This window comes from Miniopterus natalensis, chromosome 2 (assembly GCF_054644295.1).
Source record: "Miniopterus natalensis isolate mMinNat1 chromosome 2, mMinNat1.hap1, whole genome shotgun sequence".
Taxonomy (NCBI): Eukaryota; Metazoa; Chordata; class Mammalia; order Chiroptera; family Miniopteridae; genus Miniopterus; species Miniopterus natalensis.
In genome coordinates this window covers 132,918,706-132,936,199 of record NC_142082.1, presented here as the reverse complement: position 1 = coordinate 132,936,199, position 17,494 = coordinate 132,918,706, and the positions used below count along the sequence as shown (strand labels likewise).

The 17,494-nt window shown below is 43.1% G+C and overlaps 1 protein-coding gene and 1 pseudogene across 1 annotated transcript in view; both read right to left on the bottom strand.

Annotated features, from left to right (window-relative positions):
* PPM1H (protein phosphatase, Mg2+/Mn2+ dependent 1H) overlaps positions 1 to 17,494 on the bottom strand; it is a 234,592-nt gene that overhangs the window by 160,911 nt on the left and 56,187 nt on the right. The gene's annotated exons all lie outside the window — the stretch shown is intronic.
* On the bottom strand, positions 15,130 to 17,125 carry LOC107546128 (large ribosomal subunit protein uL23 pseudogene; annotated as a pseudogene).

Below are 17,494 nucleotides of genomic sequence, written 5' to 3'. Positions count from 1 at the left end.
GTGGATAAAAAAGCTGTGGTACACATACACAATGGAATATTACTTGGCCATAAAAAAGAACAAAATCTTACCACCCACATGGATGGACCTACAGGGCATTGTGCTAATGAAATAAGTCAGTCAGAGAAAGACAAGTACCATATGATTTCATTTATATGTGGACTCTAAAGAACAATATAAACGAACAAACAAAACAGAAACAGACTCACACATACCGAGAACAGACGGATGGTTGCCAGAGGGGAGGCAGGTTGGGGGAATAGGTGAAAAGGGTGAAGGGATTAAGAACTGCACATTGCTAGTTACAGAACTGTCACAGGGTAGTAAAGTGTGGCATAGGGAATATAGTCAGTAATACTGTGATAACCATGTATGGTGCCAGGTGGTACTGGAAATACCAGGGGGAACACTTTGTAAAGTATATGGTTGTGTGACGATTATGCCGTACACCTGAAACTAATACAAAATAGTACTGAAGCCCGGCCAACATGGATCAGCGGTTTAGCATCAACCTATGATCCAGGAGAGGGTGCCGTACGATTGATTCCTGGTCAGGGCACATGCCTGGGGTTGCGGGCTCAATCTCCAGCGGGAGGGGGGGCAGGGGGCGTGCAGGAGGCAGCCAATCAATGACTCTCATCATTGATGTTTCTCTCTCTCTCTCTCCCCCTCTCCCTTCCTCTCTGAAATCAATAAAGACATATATTTTTTTAAATGTTTAAAAAAATACTGAATGTATACTGCAATTGACAAAAACTAAAAAAAAACCACCTTTAAAAGTAAAAGCTGGGCAGCAAACAAAAAAGATGAATAAACAAACAACAATCAAAATTTCATTTTCTGTTTGTTACTCATATAAAGAAGTAAAATTGACTTTCGTATGTTAAAAAAGGAGAAATAGATCTACATTTTTTAAAAGCTAAGCAAGTGTGGGTGGGGCAGAAAACTAACAGTCGTCTGGAAAAACTGGATAGCTTAGGCAACTCTTACCCTAATGAATGGCCACCCCACCTCCACATGGCCAGAGTTTTCTTAAAAACTCCTCTGCTCTGCTGTAACCCAGCCATGAGCTAGTTTCTAGAAAACCCTAAAGTTCAATGCTAAAAAGTAATGTATCCCAACTTTAATCATTTTTCATAAGCTTCACAATTTTGCCTTACCCACATACCACTTTTATTACTTTGGGTGTGAGGGAGGAATGACTTTTAGACAAGTTACTTCCAGTTTAATTTCTCCACCTAAAAATGAGGATAATTTAGTACTTAAACTCTCAGCGTTATAAAGATTAAATGAGTTTTATAACAACCTATAAATGAACACCTGGCACACCGTAAGGCCTACAGAAATGCTTTGATGACCCACTTATTTTTAAGGTAGATTCGTCCTAAGAACAGACATGGAATTACAGGTTATCGTGTGGAAACTTGACTTTCATCTAACAGAGGTAGAGATAATGTGCCTCCTAAATAATTTTGTGTCCGTCAGAAATAGGTAAACGTGTCTTTCTTCTGGAAGGTGGGATGATGCCAAAGCAGTATCAAGTACTTAAAATAAAAATTTTTAGAGTATTTTTGTTTAGAGAAGGAAGAGGGAAGACAGACCAAGATCTTAGAAGGTGAAGAGACGATTCCTGCGATCCTGCCTGACCCTCAGCACAGCGTAGCCACTGCATAAGCTTCAGAGATCAGGCATCTGCTGAATGAAAGTAGCTTCCTCTCAACCAGTCACCATCCAGAGTCAAACGTAGGCGAAAAGTCAACAGAGGCCACTGTGTTAGGATGTTCCTGAAAAGTCTCCCTCCGTGACAAAAAGTAAACTGATTCAAGGCAATGGCAGAATAAGTAGGCCTACAGCGAGGGTGACCGGCTGTCCTGCCTCTTCAGTGCCCATAAACCAGGGGGGCAGCCCACTTGCTCTTACACACCTTGCCGACTGGTCGCGAGCATACATGTGTTTCTGTGTCTGAACGTTGCTGACCAGTCACGAGTTAACTCATGTCTGTACTTACATTAATTTAAGTAATTTTAAACACCTTTGCTGACCGGTCATGAGTGTTTAAGTGTGGAAAAGTAGCCAGCTGCATGGCTGAGCTCTGGCCTGAAATAGCGGGTCAGCAAGGTGTTTGTAAAATACTGGCCCAAGACCAGCTTTACAGGTTACTATGCACATGGTTATTTCAACACAATAATCTCTTTCGCCTTCACGGCTAGGCTAAGGTATTAAATTACCTAAGAATTCTGTTGTCTTTTCTTTAATTGGCCATCCAGAAGCTAACGTGTCTGTGTGATCAGTAGAGCAATTTAGCCACTGGGCTCAAAGACGTGGAAAAGTCTTCTGAAATCATAGAACCCCTGCTGCCCCCAACTTCTGAGAAGATACGAGCTTAGTATGTGTGCGTGCAGGGTGGTGGCTGGGGTAGGCATGGGGGTGGAGAAAGAGGGAGAAGTGCTTATTTACTACAGCATTCCCGGCACCTAGCAAAAGGATTGGCAAGAAGGCAGCATCCAATACTTAACAAATGAAGGAATTAAGGGATGCTACTTTAAGAAACTAAATATATATAATACAACTCCTTTCAATGGTCTGAGGCATCTTGGATCAAATGCATAAACTTCCTTTCTTCTCTTGGTTTGGTAAAGGGCAAAGGGAAGAGGGATGGTGGCTGGTGTTCAGTGAGAGCAATGACTGGTGTTGCAGTTGTTACCCAAATAACCTCTGTTGCTTTTTTAAATAAATTATTTTATTACCATACTTATCCCTATAATAGGTAAGACTATAAATCACCCCAAAGAGAAAAAAATCTTCACATAAAAGAGCTTCACAAGGCTTTTTATGAAGTGACTCCAAATTGAAAGCCCTTGTGAAGCCTTGATGACGACAACGTCTCAAGAACACAGATCCAGCCATTCTCAGCCTGGGTTCAAGGCTCAATGCTTGCCGAGCCTTTGTTTTTTTTTTAACTTCATGCTAAAGTTCAGACTCATTTTATTATGTTGCTGCCATCAAAGATCCTCCTCAACCTCTCTTCGCTTTCTCCTGGTACTTTCCCTCCCACCCCTCTGACCTCCATACAGCACATACATGGTGCACATTACATCTTCTTGCTCTTATGGGAATGCAGACTTAGCTCCCCTCCAGGAGGGCGTCACCAGGGCAGGCATTCGTCCAGCAGGGTGCTTTGCATAAAAAGTAAAGTGTCTACAACTTCATCCATTTGTCATGAGTCTTCAAACTCCTTTCTTGGCTCTCACTCGACCTATCTTTAAAAATAAGTCCCAGTGCACATTTGCTCTAGATCCTCAAATGGACCATTACCCTCATGTAAAAAAATAAATAAATCTTTAATTATTAAAAAAGTACAACAAATAGCAAATTCCTAAGTCCCCACATTTTAGAGAAGCTTCTCCTCTTCCAAAGTTAGGGCATATAGTCCAACAGCACAGACAGAAACAGCTCTGAGATCTTCCTCCCTCTCAAGTATGAAGCACAACATATACTAATGGGCAGGTGTAACTATGTTGACCAATAGTCTTTGTAGAATATTTCATACAGCACTCACCAGGCTCTATTTTTAATCCCACACAGTATGCATTACATCAAATGTTTTATGGTAAAAAAAAAATGATGTTAAAGAGTGAAGAGAAACAAACTATGTTTCACATGTGACACCACTGTAATTATCACAAAATTAGTAACGTGTGAAATAAAGCGCCATTTATTGCATAAGCATGCGAGGTAACAATTATCTAAAGCAGGGTTTCTCCATTTTTTCACTAGTGTTTTCCTAAAAAATAATAATTACAAAATTTAAATTCTTCCCAACAAGGGGAATTAAATAGTAAGGAAAATAATTTTTCAGGGAGAGTTGCACTTTGGAGGGCCCCAGACCATTGCAATGAGTGATCTAAAACTTTTTGCCCCCAAGAACCAAGTTTTGCCCCTGTTGGGGTCGTATCACCCCCACTGGGGGATGCATGATATAGAAGATTCACCAGTGTGTTTTAATACTACTGAAAATCTCAGTTTTGGCAACAGGAACAACACTTAGTTATCAAACAGATTTAACATTTCAATACTCTCACCCTTCCTTCAAGGCTGACTTAAAGCCACTTCAAAAAACACTGTCCCAGTTCCTCTCTCATTGGTACTTCCCACTGGTTTTCCGACTCTTGCAGAAGCTACCAGAGACCAACTGGTAGTATAACTACATATTCAGCTTATCTTTCTACCCTGTTAGACTGACAAGAGCCCAGGGAGTGCTATTTGTCTCTGTGCTGCCCTTAGGACGTGGCCCAGAGATTGGTAAATAGGTACAAATATATTGAGTTGTTATCAGAGGCACCAATGGAGAAAGGCACGGCCTTTCCCTGGAGTTTCTTGCACAACTGGCCAAATTGGGCTCGTTTATCAAGTGTAATTATGAAGTGGAAAAGCTTTGTTTGTTTTTCATAACGGACTACATAACTTTCCCTGTGAAAGTTTGCTCCTCAGCAACCATCTGCAGAGCTGCAAGCGCTCTCCCTGGGCCGCTCCTCCAGTTCCAGCCAGGTCTGCTCACGTTTTAAAACTCACCCTTCTAGTCTCACTTTACTTTTAAAACTCACCCTTCTAGTCTCATTTTACTTTTAAAACTCACCCTTCTAGTCTCATTTTACCCTGTGTCCGTTACTCCAGTGAAAGGAAGAGTGAAATGCTGTTCATCTGAGTCTCCTCGAGGCCTTAAACAAATAAGGAAGTGAAGGTGAACAATCCCGCACACTCCAACGCCTGCTGAGAGTTCCACGGCCCAGCGACAACACCTTTATAACTTAACTGCTTTGCTAAAACAGAGGAGCTTTAACTCTAAATACCCCTCCCCCTCTGCCGGATGGGGAGATGCCCAGCAAAAGGGTACAGAGTATTCTTCCCCGCCCCCCGCCATGGGATTTCTAAGGGACCTTAATCTAAACGCCTTAATCTAAATGCCTTAATTGAAATCTAAGTTTAAGGATTTCATGCCTTCCTTATGTCTAATCTTCATACACCAAGAGGTAGCATGAGTTTCTCATTATTTGCCTCAAATTGATATAAAAACACAGATTAGTTAAAATTGTCAAGTCAAAAGCTACGCTGATCCTGACTATGGGGGAAACAGATGGGGGGGGGAGCTGGAGGTGCCTTTTAAGGAAGTGACTCAATCAGGAAACAAGCCTCCAGAAAGTGTGTGAACTTCAATTCCAGTTCCTCATTAACATTCAACGAGAAAAGGGTGGAGTGGGGTGGGCACTGGGTATAAAAAGCAAGGTCAGAGCTCCGAGCTTACACGGGTCACCAACGCACAGCTAGTTATGGAATCAGTCCATTGTTCACATCTCTGCCTCTCTTCCTGCTCTGCAGGTTAAACCGAGACACCAAAGCTTCTATTTTCAAAATGAACCCTGCGGTGACTTGCATTTTAAACAGCATGATGCATTATCTGTAATAACAGCACTGGCCACGTTTTGGAGGAAGTTAACTGTCTCAGAAAATGACAGAAAAAGATCCTTTCACATCTGCAGCGAGGGATCTGAGCTCTGAATAGCCTGTTCATTCGCACCAGCTGAGCCAAGTAGTGGTCTCCCTCCTCCAAATTGGTCCTGCTCACTGTCTCACGGAACAATCGCAGATGAAAAAAAGCCAATACTGTCAGCAATAAAATGTATTTATACAAATAAGCTTTCGACACTCTGCATTCGGAACTTGGAAGCGAGGGAGCAGATCACCTGAATGAAGACAAGCAAAGCTATCACCTGACACCCATACTTGGCACCAGGCCCTTTGGTTCCCAAGACACAAAGCCCCGCCTCGGGCCTCTGGGTGGGGTGCCCTGCACAGGCTTCACGCTCACTTATTAAATGAAATTCCAACATTTAACAAAAAATAAAGCAAGTGCTAACAGAGGTCTTCATAAGCACAAGTGGCTGAAAGGGAAGGTGTCGACTATGTCCTTTGAGGAGATGAGTGGGGGTGTTGAAATGAACCAACAATCGAAACTTTTGAAAGCATTCCTTACAAAGCTAAAAACCTGGATAAATAGTCACCACAAAAAAAAAAAATTAAAAAAATTAAAAAGAAACTAACAAAAGAGGCACACAATTCAACGTCACTTAAACAGATGACTTTTGGAAAATCGGAGCTGGGAATTCAAAAACAATTTGGACGAGCCGTTTCGACTTTCAGATGAGGAAGCTGAATTACAGAAAATTGTCCGAGCTGTTCAAGGTCACATGGTGATAACCTCGATTATAAAGTATGCAATCCCTGTCCAGTACCAGCTCTAGGACTCATGGCTGAAAGGTGTGGCAGGCCCTGTCCTTCCCCTTCTAAGTGTAAAGGTTAAACTGACAACAAAACCATAACCTCTGCTTCTAGAGGATCACGTTCCTACACCCTCTTCTCCCATTTACAGCAGTTTGAACTGCTGCTGTGAAGTTTCCTGGCCACGACACCAGCAAATGTGACCGTGCCGGTGGGAAGATGGATTGCACCTCTTCTGGTTATTTAGTGTTTTGTCCTTAATGCAAAGGACACTTCCACATACATCATCTCAACTCACACTCCGACAGTCCTGCAAGCGAGGAGGGTCAACCTCACACCTCCACTTATCCAGGAAAGAAAACTGAGTCTCAGGCCTATCTAATGACGACAAAAACAGTGTGAATACGATGGCACTGGACACTTACTGCGACAGGAAGTGAGGTCTGCCGACACCGGTATCAACTTAAACATCGAATGAGACTGGGTTACATCCCACCTTATCCCCTTACTAGCAAAATAAGCTGCGGACCTCGTTTCTCTCCGAGGTGACTTGAGCTCACGCCTTCCTTCCTCCGGGAGGATTAGACAGAACTTTTGCAAAGTGCCTCGGGCTGTAGCAGCCTCTCGCTGAATGCGCGTTATCATTATGAAGCACTGAGATGAAACATTCTAACTAATTAGGCTCCGGTCCTGGAAACTGCAACTAGGTAATAACTTCCATTTAAACTACAAAACCTTCAGACATGGCGTTAGCCACCGCTGGCATTTGTTGCTTCCCCTTCTCTATTTGTTAAATTGTTCCCTGCTGTACTGATTCTGTGACTACTTTTTGCAAGTTGTTTTCTCCTTCAGCACAGCACGTTACACACTGTGTATATTCAAATACGCATCTCATTACTCGCCATTTCACTCCAAGTAGTACATATTTTCATTCCAGGGGAGAAAGCACATGGTTGTAGAGAGAGTGGCAGGTGAGGAAGGTCTTCATTTTCCGTAGAACAGGGCACAGCCCCAAATGCTTCCCGGGCCCAGATGTTACACTAGGGCACAGTATGCTTGTGGCAAACTGAAGAGCGTATCCCCCTTTAAAGGGAGGTAGTAGCCTCAACCCAGCTCCAGCTGCCGATGGGAATATGGCTCAGAATTGCCAAGTCTCCTGGCATTTTAAGAGAAGCCAAGAATCTACATTATGGAAATTTTCTAGATTTTGAAAGCATGGTGTGCACCAAATAACAGACACTTCCGAGCAAGTTTGGTCCGTGGGTCAGCAACATTTTCCACTGTTGCCTTAAAGCCTTCGGAGATATGATATACCGAACTAGAAAGAAACCGTGCTCTGGAATTTTCCACCTGGAGAGTTGGTCACAGAGCCAGGATCATGAGAGGCCTAGAGAGTAGGCTGCTGAGATAAAAATAATAAAATCTTAAACAGAACCCACTGAACCGGGGATTTCCAGCTGTAAGACAGCTGCTGGCCTTGTATGCTGCCCCCGGGAGAGGCAGGGACTCTGGTGGTCAGAGGGTAACAGTAATTAGAAGACAGTAAGAGTCATTAGGTTGAAAAAGACCTTCCAGAAAGGTTTTTGCACAAAAGCACAGGTACAAGGGCTTCTGGCTATAAATCAGTGCTCTGTTCTAAGTAAGCATGACTGTCAAGAGTGACAAACTGATGTAAACAGCTCTGAGCCCTACTCCTCATACTTCTGGGCTTCCAGGTGCATGAATGATGTATGATCTTAAGGCCTCTCCCAAAGACTTTGTTTTTGATGAAACAACTCATGCCTTTTAAAATACACTTGTGCCCGGACGGCTGTGGCTCAGCGGTTGAGCATTGACCTAGGATCCAGGCGATCAGGGTTCGATTCCCGGTCAGGGCACATACCCGGGTTGCGGGCTGCAGCCGATCAATGACTCTCTCATCATTGATGTTTCTCTGTCTCTCTCTCCCTCTCCTTTCCTCTCTCTGAAATCAATAAAGATATATTTAAAAATAAATAAATAAAAAAAATACATTTGTAAGGGCAAAATTGAAAAGAACTTGGAATAAAAATAAATGTAAAACACCTTAGCAAGCTTGACATACGTTCAGCTTTTATAAACATGTACAGACAGCTACCTTCTCTGATGAAATAAATCTAGTGAGAGTAAAGAAAATCAGCTACTTTAGTATTTTCTTTAGAAACCTGACTACAGAATAGTCAACTTTAAAAAGTGTGCTGAGAAAACCCATTAGTCCGAGATTGCAATCATTCCCTCCTATATATAAAAGCCAGAGACATAATAAAGCACCCTTTTGCCCTTTATTGTTTAACACACATCATTTCAATTTTTTGAAAGTGTTTTAGTGAAAATCCAACAGTTTTCTTAATGAAGGGTTGCATTTTTGCTTTTTTGTTCTCCAAGGTAGAATAGTATCATACAACCCCAAAAATTACTCAAAGCTTTAAATTTGTTTAAATTCCATTATACAAAATGGATCCCACCTACACAGCTGTTTAAATAAAAATAATTATAGCTTCAACCAGCCTCTGTGATTCAGGTATGTGGACTTCACAGCCCAAGTGTTCCTCCTCAGAGATACTCATTTAAAACTGCTAATGGGTGCTGATGCCATAGCTCACTTGCCAGGTGCATGCACTCAAGTTATCAGAGGCAAAGTCTCAACTGATTTAATTTCCTCCTTAAGGAACTGTATCCATGACATTCACATTCTCCAAAACAACACAAACATGTGGAAACGATGTTGCCATTCTCTATATACCTAACAGTGGACATTTTTAGATTTGCTTGTTAAGTAAAAATTAACTTGGCAATATGGGATCATTACTGTTGTTGTTATTGTTTTAAGCCATAGCTTCAGAGTGAAGTAAAAGCGAGACCTGAGATCTGGGGAAAGAAGCAGGTTTAATTTTAAAGCTGAAAAAGGGTTTAGGCATATTCTCTCCTTTGATGGAGACAGGAAAGAGAGTCACAGAAGATGGCAAAGGTCAATCCCCAATTAGCCAACAGAACTCCGGGATCTAAATTCATTCCCAAAGCTTTTCTCCTATTGAGGATCCTGGTAAAAATTGGCAAAACCATATGTACACCTAATTGTGGGACACGAGGATCTTTTTTTTGCTCCACTCATACACATCAATATTATAATCTCATTTTCGATACTCTCCTGCCAGCGCTGACTTAATTTTGAGTAGTGGCTCCTACTGCAAGGGACATCTGGTGATGTCTGGGGACATTTTGGCTGTTCGCAACCTGGTGAGGGGATGCTGCTTGTACGTAGTGGGAGGGCATCCTGCTAAGCCCTCCATAGCGCACAAGACAGCTTCCCACAACTAAGAATTATCCCACCCACAAAGTCAACGGTGTCAAGGTGGAGAAACCCTGGTGAGGGGAAATACAAGAAGGTGGTGGGCATTTCTTCCACAGAGTAGGTCTGCACTAAGAAAGTTGGATGTGGAACTACAGTTGAAATATAGTGATTTCTAAGAAAAGGACCAATATTGGTTTAAAAAAGTCTGAATCAGGTATCATGCTTCAAGAAATAAGATAATCCAAACCTAGAGTGGCTGGCTACTCAGCAAATATGCTCGTGTATACAACTGGGATTTGCTATAAAAATTTGCTGGTTTTAACTGGTTACACAGGCTATTCAGAAAACTGCTTAGAGGAAAAGTCAAGAGAGTTATGTAAAACTTTTCCTCTGTTTTCTTCTTCCCATGTCCCTTGATCCCAGCAGGGCTCCCTGGCCCCGTTCTTCGGATGTCCCCCTATCCCACTGGGGTGTCGGCCCGCCTAGTCCCTCCAGCACCCTAGTTTGTAGCACTGACTTATATGTACTTTCTGGCATCTGCATGAAACACCTCTTGACGGTTTTTAAATTTGTTCGCAAATTCCTCAACACCTCTCCCTCCAAAAAGTGGAGGCGAATTCTCTCCTTGCTGAGATTGGACGAGACTTAATGACTGTCTTCTAATGCACAGAATATGGTAGAAATGATGACATATGGATATATGAACAGATAAGAAACGACAGCTCCGTGCTGAGGACATGTGGCAAAAAGTGAGCTTTCCTTCCAAAAACTAGCACTAATTTGCCAGGCACGTGAGCGAGCCATCTTAGAAATGGATCCCTGCGTCCCAATCAAGCGTCCAGATAACTGGTCCCAGCTGACATGGGCATGGCAGCCTCAGGAGGCTCAGCCAGAGCCACCCAGACACGCCGTTTCCCGGTTCCTGACTACAGGAACAATGCTGGGTAATAAATGTGTGTGTTAAGCCACTGAGACTGGCGTAAGGTGTCGCACAGCAATAAATAAAATGGTACTCTTCTCCTTTCTCCATTCCATCCCTTAGAAATGAGCCCATGACTCACCCCCGGGGACAGCTCCTCGGAGGCCAGTCCTAACCAGCATTTCCCAGTTCTCCCTGCAGCTGTCCCCCTCCCGCCTCGGGCCGCATCCGCAGTGGGCATTCCACACCTGTCTAGGCAGGAATACCTCCTGGTCCAGCCTTGCCTGCGGCTCACTCACAGCCCAAAGTGCACCGAACGGCTGAGTCGATCCTCAAATGCTCACCGAACGCAAGGCAGAGCACGGTCATTTGCAACCTGCCTCCTGATTGTATGAAGGGTTCATTACTAACACAGGCTCTGAATCTGGAGCATTAACTCTGGCTCAGGCTGCTAATCCGTCTGTGCTAATTTAATGCTGAGTCCTCGCTCTGCTGCTTTCATCTCCCTAGTGCTCCCATCAGACAATCAGTCACTCGCTACACACCAGGAGGAGGGAAAATTCTATTTTACACCAAATCAAGGGCCTTCAAACTTTTTATCCTAAACGTTCCCCTTGGATTGTTTTGACCTCTTACCTATTTTGCTCCTGGGTTTACCTTCCTGCCTCCTCCCGGACCCCACACGGGTGTTAAATACAGCTCCAGGGGGGGAAAAAACATTCTATGGCATCATCATAGACGATACAATTACGGTAAACCAGCTTCCCCTTCCTGAAAGGTCCTGTAAGTACATTTATCCGGCAATGAAAGCAAACATTCTCTTGCAATTTGATGATGTCCAGAGGGCAGTGTTAAGAGCAAAATCCACTGCTTCTCTCTGGGTTCCCACAAGCTGTTTAATGCGCCTGCATTATACTCCAGGGCGGCTGCAGGGGGCTGGTTCTGCTTTCATTTTGCCAATATGGCTTCAACTTCTCCTCAATTCTAACAAGATATAATAGGAGGGAACTCAGCCAAGGTCAAGAGCAGTAGGTTATCAAAAGTCTGCCAAATATATGATGAGCCCTTGACTTGTCCTAAACCTGCAGTGTGGTTACCACGGCCTAAAAGTAATTTTTATATTTTTCTTAATACCAACCAAGGTCAATCAAATTTCTTATAAACCAGGTATACGAAACCATGGGTGTCTCTGCTCAATATATATTCCCTTAACAGAATCTAGAAATTAAAGAACTCATGAGAGACTTCCTCTAAGGACCACGTAACATCTGAACTTGCAGAGCCTGTGGGTCCAGAGCTGGGGCTGCTTCTGGCTGCTGCCATCAGTGACCCGCGGCTCTGGCAGCAAGGGGAACCCAGGCTGAAGAGCAACAGCTCCGCTTTCCAAATTACTGGCAGCTGTCAAACATTTACTGTTTCTGTAGTGACTAGTCTCGGCAGATAATGAGCTTGAATTCTCAACTTACAAATACTATTTACATTTACATTAAAACTACCATATACAGTGCAAATATTACCAGGAGAAGATGCAGAACTGGAGCTCTGGGAAATGCAAATGGGGAAAAGAATCACTCCAGAGATGATGAAAAATAAACAGCAGAAGCCACCTCTATATGCCTGAGTGTCCACTCTGGGCAAAGGCTGTGCAATGTGCTCTTTGCATATTATCGAGTAGCACCCTCAAAGCCCAGAGTTCCTGAAGACACCACATTTCTTAACTACAGAGTTGAGGGTCCCTAAGTCTGCAAATCTTGCCCAAGGTCACACAGTTTAAAATGAGCAGGGCCTGGGTCAAAGCCAGGTGTGAATGACTTGCAGCCCCCCCCACCCAATCCCGTCCCAAATGCTCACTATATGTATCTATTACGGCCACAGAGTCCACGTGGTTGCACAGAGCAGTGCGACAGGTGCCCCTGGCTGCACCTCGTAGCGCACAATTTCATACACTTTCACCACCACACTACTTGACTTTAGATATTAAAAACAAGGGTATACAGCACAATGAAATGAAAAGTAATCATATTCCTAATATCTATCCTAGGAATTTACATCATATTTACATCTTATTGCCTATTTTTAGTATATTACAGATAATGTTTGGACAGTGTTACTAAAGTCATTCTTTTAAAATATTTTACTTTCAGAGGTAGCAATAGGACATCCATTTGATGATCTATGCCAAAATTTCTTCTAAATGCTTTACATATATTACTAACTCAAAGGGGTATGTAATGTTAATGGCCCCATTTTATGGACATGCAAACTGAGGCACAGAGAAGTTGAGTAACTTGCCCAGGGTCAGAGAGTAACAACAGAGGCAGGTTTTGAATGCAGGCACTGTGGCGCCAGAGTCCCCGCCTTAACCACTAGGCAACACTACCTCTCTGGCGCATTTTTAGCTTCTCTTCTCCGTCCACCCTCTCTGCCATCCAAAACATCCACTACATGAAAGATCTCCACGGGGATATTCTAATTTAAAACAAATGTGATAGGATCCTCTCTCCTGCTCAAAATCCTTTTCATGGCTTCTCAATGTACTTGGGATGAAATGTAAAGTTCCTTAACCTGGCCTAAAACCCTTGTATGAGCTGCCCCCTGCCTTCCCCAGAAGCCTCAAGAGTACTCCCTCTGATTCTAATCACTGGTCTTTTTTTCAGTTCTTTAAACATACCAAGATTTTGTTTTTACTTTGGGCCTCTAAACACACTGGAGCATTTGTCTGGACTACTGTTGTCCAACTCTTCTCTGGGCTGACTTCCGCTCAGTCTTTACAAGTCACATCGTACGCCTCGGGGAGAGGCCTTTCCAACCTTCATCTAGAGGCAGGACCACGTCTGGAAGCCCTGAACGCTCCGCACAGGGCCTGGCACGTTGTGGGTGTTGATCAGGGAATAGTGTTGAGTACATATTTTAGGGGTTACTTTATCCCAGAAACTATCAAAGAATTGAGGGAGGGAAAGAAAAAAGAGCCAGAACCCACAATGATTAAAACCAGAGCCCATCAGTACTGTGAGAGAAACGCTGTGACAAAAATACGCACAGGTACTGTGAACAGGGAAGGAAGCATCGCCAGGGCTGGAGGTGTCTTGAGTCAGGGAGGACACCCAGAGAGGAAGGCAATTCTGAACTGTTTTCAAGAAACTGTGGGCGAGTAACGGGAAGGAGCCAAGGCTCAGAGGCCACTTTCAGGATTCTGGCCACTGGCCTGCAGGATTCGGGGAACCCTGGAAAGACTTTCAACAATCAGATCTACTGCAGGCCACGTAGGAGAGAGATGAGAAGCATGCTGAAGGGAGGGGACCAGCAAGGGGTCACTGCAGTTTCTCAGGAGAGGTGGGAGGAGGGCCTGAACCACGGAGCTGACAGCGGAGATGGAGAAAAGGGTGGATTTGATGAGAATGAAGCAGTTACAGGACATACTAACAGATTAAACATGCTGAATGGTGAGAAGAGAATACTTCCAGGCTCCTGGCTTTTGGCAACAGGACAGCATGGTTCTGTTAATGGGATAGGTAGGAATATAGGAGGTTGACAGTTTCTTAGGTTGGGGATTAATGACAATATTAGGTTCTTAAAGAACACAGGGGGAAAGAGTTTGAATAGACATTCCTCCAAAGAAGCATACAAATGGCCAATAAGCACACAAAAAGACACTCAACGTTTAGTCATTAGGGAGATGCAAATCAAGCCCACAATGGGCTGCCATGTCACACCCACTAGGATGGCTATAATTAAAAAGATAGAAAATAACAAGGGTTGGCAAGGATGCGGAGAAACTAGAACTCTCATGCATTGCTGGTAGGAATGTAAAATGGTGCAGTCACTCTGGGAAACAGCTTGGCAGTTCCTAAAAAAGTTAAACATAGAGTTACCAAAAGACCAGCAACCCCGTCCTAAGTACGTAGCCAAGAGAATTTAAAATATATGTTCATGCAAAAACTTATATACAAGTGTAAAACAACAGCATTACTCATAGCAGCCTAAAAGCAGAAACAATCCAAATAGGCATCAGTTGATGAATGGATTAAAAAATTCGGTATATCCAACAATAGAATATTATTCAGCCAAAGGAAGTACTGATACACATTAACATGGATGGGCCTTGAAAACATTAAGCTCAGTGAAGTGAGTCAGACACAGAAGACCACATATTTCATCCACAGGAAATGTCTAGAACAGGCAAATCCATAAGAACAGCAAGTAGCTTAGTGGTTGCTAGAAGCTGGGGAGGGGAGAATTGGGAGTCACTGCTGATGGTATAGGCTTTCTTTTGGAGTGACAAAGAGTTACTGGAATTAAATAAAAGCGATAAAACCGATAGTTTCATATATACTAAATATACTAAAACCCACTCAATTGTACATTTTGAAGAGATAAATTGTATGGTCTGCAAATTACATTTCAATTTAAACACAACAACAAGAGCTTATGGATGACAAAGGGCAGACCTATAGCACCTACAACGCTCACTGTGGGCCACAGAACTTAATATTAATTTCTAGGATTTGCAAAATGCTGCTATAAGCTCTTACCAAGCTTCTGAAACTTAGACCTATGGAAATAAATACAGCACTTAGTTTCTTGCCAAACGTTTCTCCATAAACTTACATGCGGATTTTGCAATTTCATTACAATTTATAAGATGAGGTATATAAACATATTAATTGAAAGAACAAAAGGTCAATAATTTTCTGCTCTAGCCTAAAAACTCACATCTGTGGAAGCCACTTTAATTCAAGACAGGAGAGAGAGGTGCTACAATGTCAAAGGCAACATCAGGGCATAGAGAGGTGCTCCGAGTGCCCATGGCCCTAGATGCACATTGCAGCCTGCCCTTACCTCCCAGGTCACTAGGATGCAACACCAGCCACAGGGGCAGCAAAATGGGGCATATTCTTCATTCTACGATCTGATTTTATTTTATTTTATTTTATTATTATTATTTTTTTTAGTGTAAGATTTTTATATTTAGAATTAGCCAGCTGGACTCAGTTTAGATGATCCCAATTTTGTTGGCAACATCCAAAGCATCATAGTCAGGAGCCAGTCGAACATATGCCTTCTTCTCTCCATCAGGCCTGGTCAGGGTGTTGACTTTGGCCACATCGATGTCCTAGAGCTTCTTCACAGCCTGTTTGATCCGGTGCTTGTTGGCCTTGACATCCACAATGCACACAAGTGTATTGCTGTCTTCTGTCTTCTTCATGGCTGACTCAGTAGTCAGGGGGAATCTGATGATGGCATAGTGGTCAAGCTTGTTTCTCCTGGGTGCGCTCTTCCGAGGATAATTAGGCTGCCTTCGGAGCCTCGGTGTCTTCGGCCGTCGGAAGATGGGTGATGTGCGGATCTTTTTTTTATGGCTGTGGATGCCTTTCAGCACTGCTTTCTTTGCCTTCAAAGCCTTTGCTTTGGCTTCGGCTTTGGGAGGGGCAGGGGCTTCCTTCTTTGCTTCGGCGCCATCTTCGTAAAAAGGGACTACGATCTGATTTTAATATTTGAATTTAACAAATGACATAGATTGAATATGATGTTTGTTTCATGAAAACACTATCATTTAACTTGGGCACAGTTTAAAATCAATGGATGTCAACAGGTAGTCTGCTCAAATGGTGTGAGCTGGAGGAACATTTCCCAGCTCAGTCTCTCTACCAGGTATTTTATGCCCTACATTCATGATTTCTCTGTACTGGAAAAAAAAATAATAAAAAGACATTTGCATACATTTTAGCAGTCACCATGCAAAAATAGTGAGAACTGCTCTTTTGCTAGCAAATGTTGATCAAATTATACTGCCCTTAGGCCAATCCAGATGTGTGGACATTCTTTTCCCAAAGGGGCCTACAAACTCACATAATAGTTGTTGCATTCCTAAGTACCCTACCTGCAAATTAAATTATTCAGTTAACATGTATTGCCAAGACAATAATGTATAAAATACATGCAAAGGAGGTACTTTAGGCAGTTATTGAATGAACCCTTCCACAACTCTAAATTTAGACACTACTTTCTGCATATAACACCTTATACATTTCCAAAGCACATCTACATACATTATTTCATTCAATCCTTCCTGATAACAACCCTCTAAGAAATAAAAGTAGTAATATTTTTCTTGCCTACCTATTTTATAGTTAAGGAAACAAAGAAATAGAGGTAAAACATGTTTCTAAGGCCACAGACCTGGTCAGTGGCAGAGTTAGGACTGCATTTCAAGGCGTCTCTCTTACAGATTCCCACTTCGGCACATGGCCTCTAAGTGGAAAAGGTATGGAAATTGGTAAGACTAAAAATACTGGTGTACATCCCACACGTGCTTTGCCAAAGAAGACCTTAGCTGGGGTGATTCCATGCAGCTCTGCATATCCTTCTCAACTACACACATACCATCACCACCACCACCTCCACCACCATCACCACCTCCACCACCATCACCACCTCCACCATCACCATCACCAATCCCCACTATCACCTCCATCACCACCTCCACCGCCCCTTCTGAGACTGGCATCACTCTGTCCCCAGGCTTTCCACTGGCCCTGCTCCAGGTCCCTCAGTTCTCATTATCTTTTGCTAGTCACTTGCAAGGCAATGACCTTCGGGATGAAAATGCACTCTTCCATGCCGTTCCCAAGTATTTTCACCTGCAAAATTACTTATTTGATCTTTACATCATCTCCCCAAAGTAGGTAGGTCAAGTTCATTATCCCCAACTTAAACAAAAGGCAAATGGAGCACAGGGAGGTCAGGAGATTAGACAAAACTGCTAAGTGCCAGAACAGGGTCCAGAATCCACATATTTCTACTGCAAAGCGAGCGCCCCTCCGTGTCACCGTGTCTAGTAAGGTAACACAGTACTAATCTATTCATCTGTATGTTCATTCAACACATAGTGAAGCACATAGTATACATCAGGCTGTGTGAAAGGTGGTGGGGGCTAGAGCAGAAAACAGGACAAGCCTGATCTCTAGCCCCATAAACCTGACGGTTTG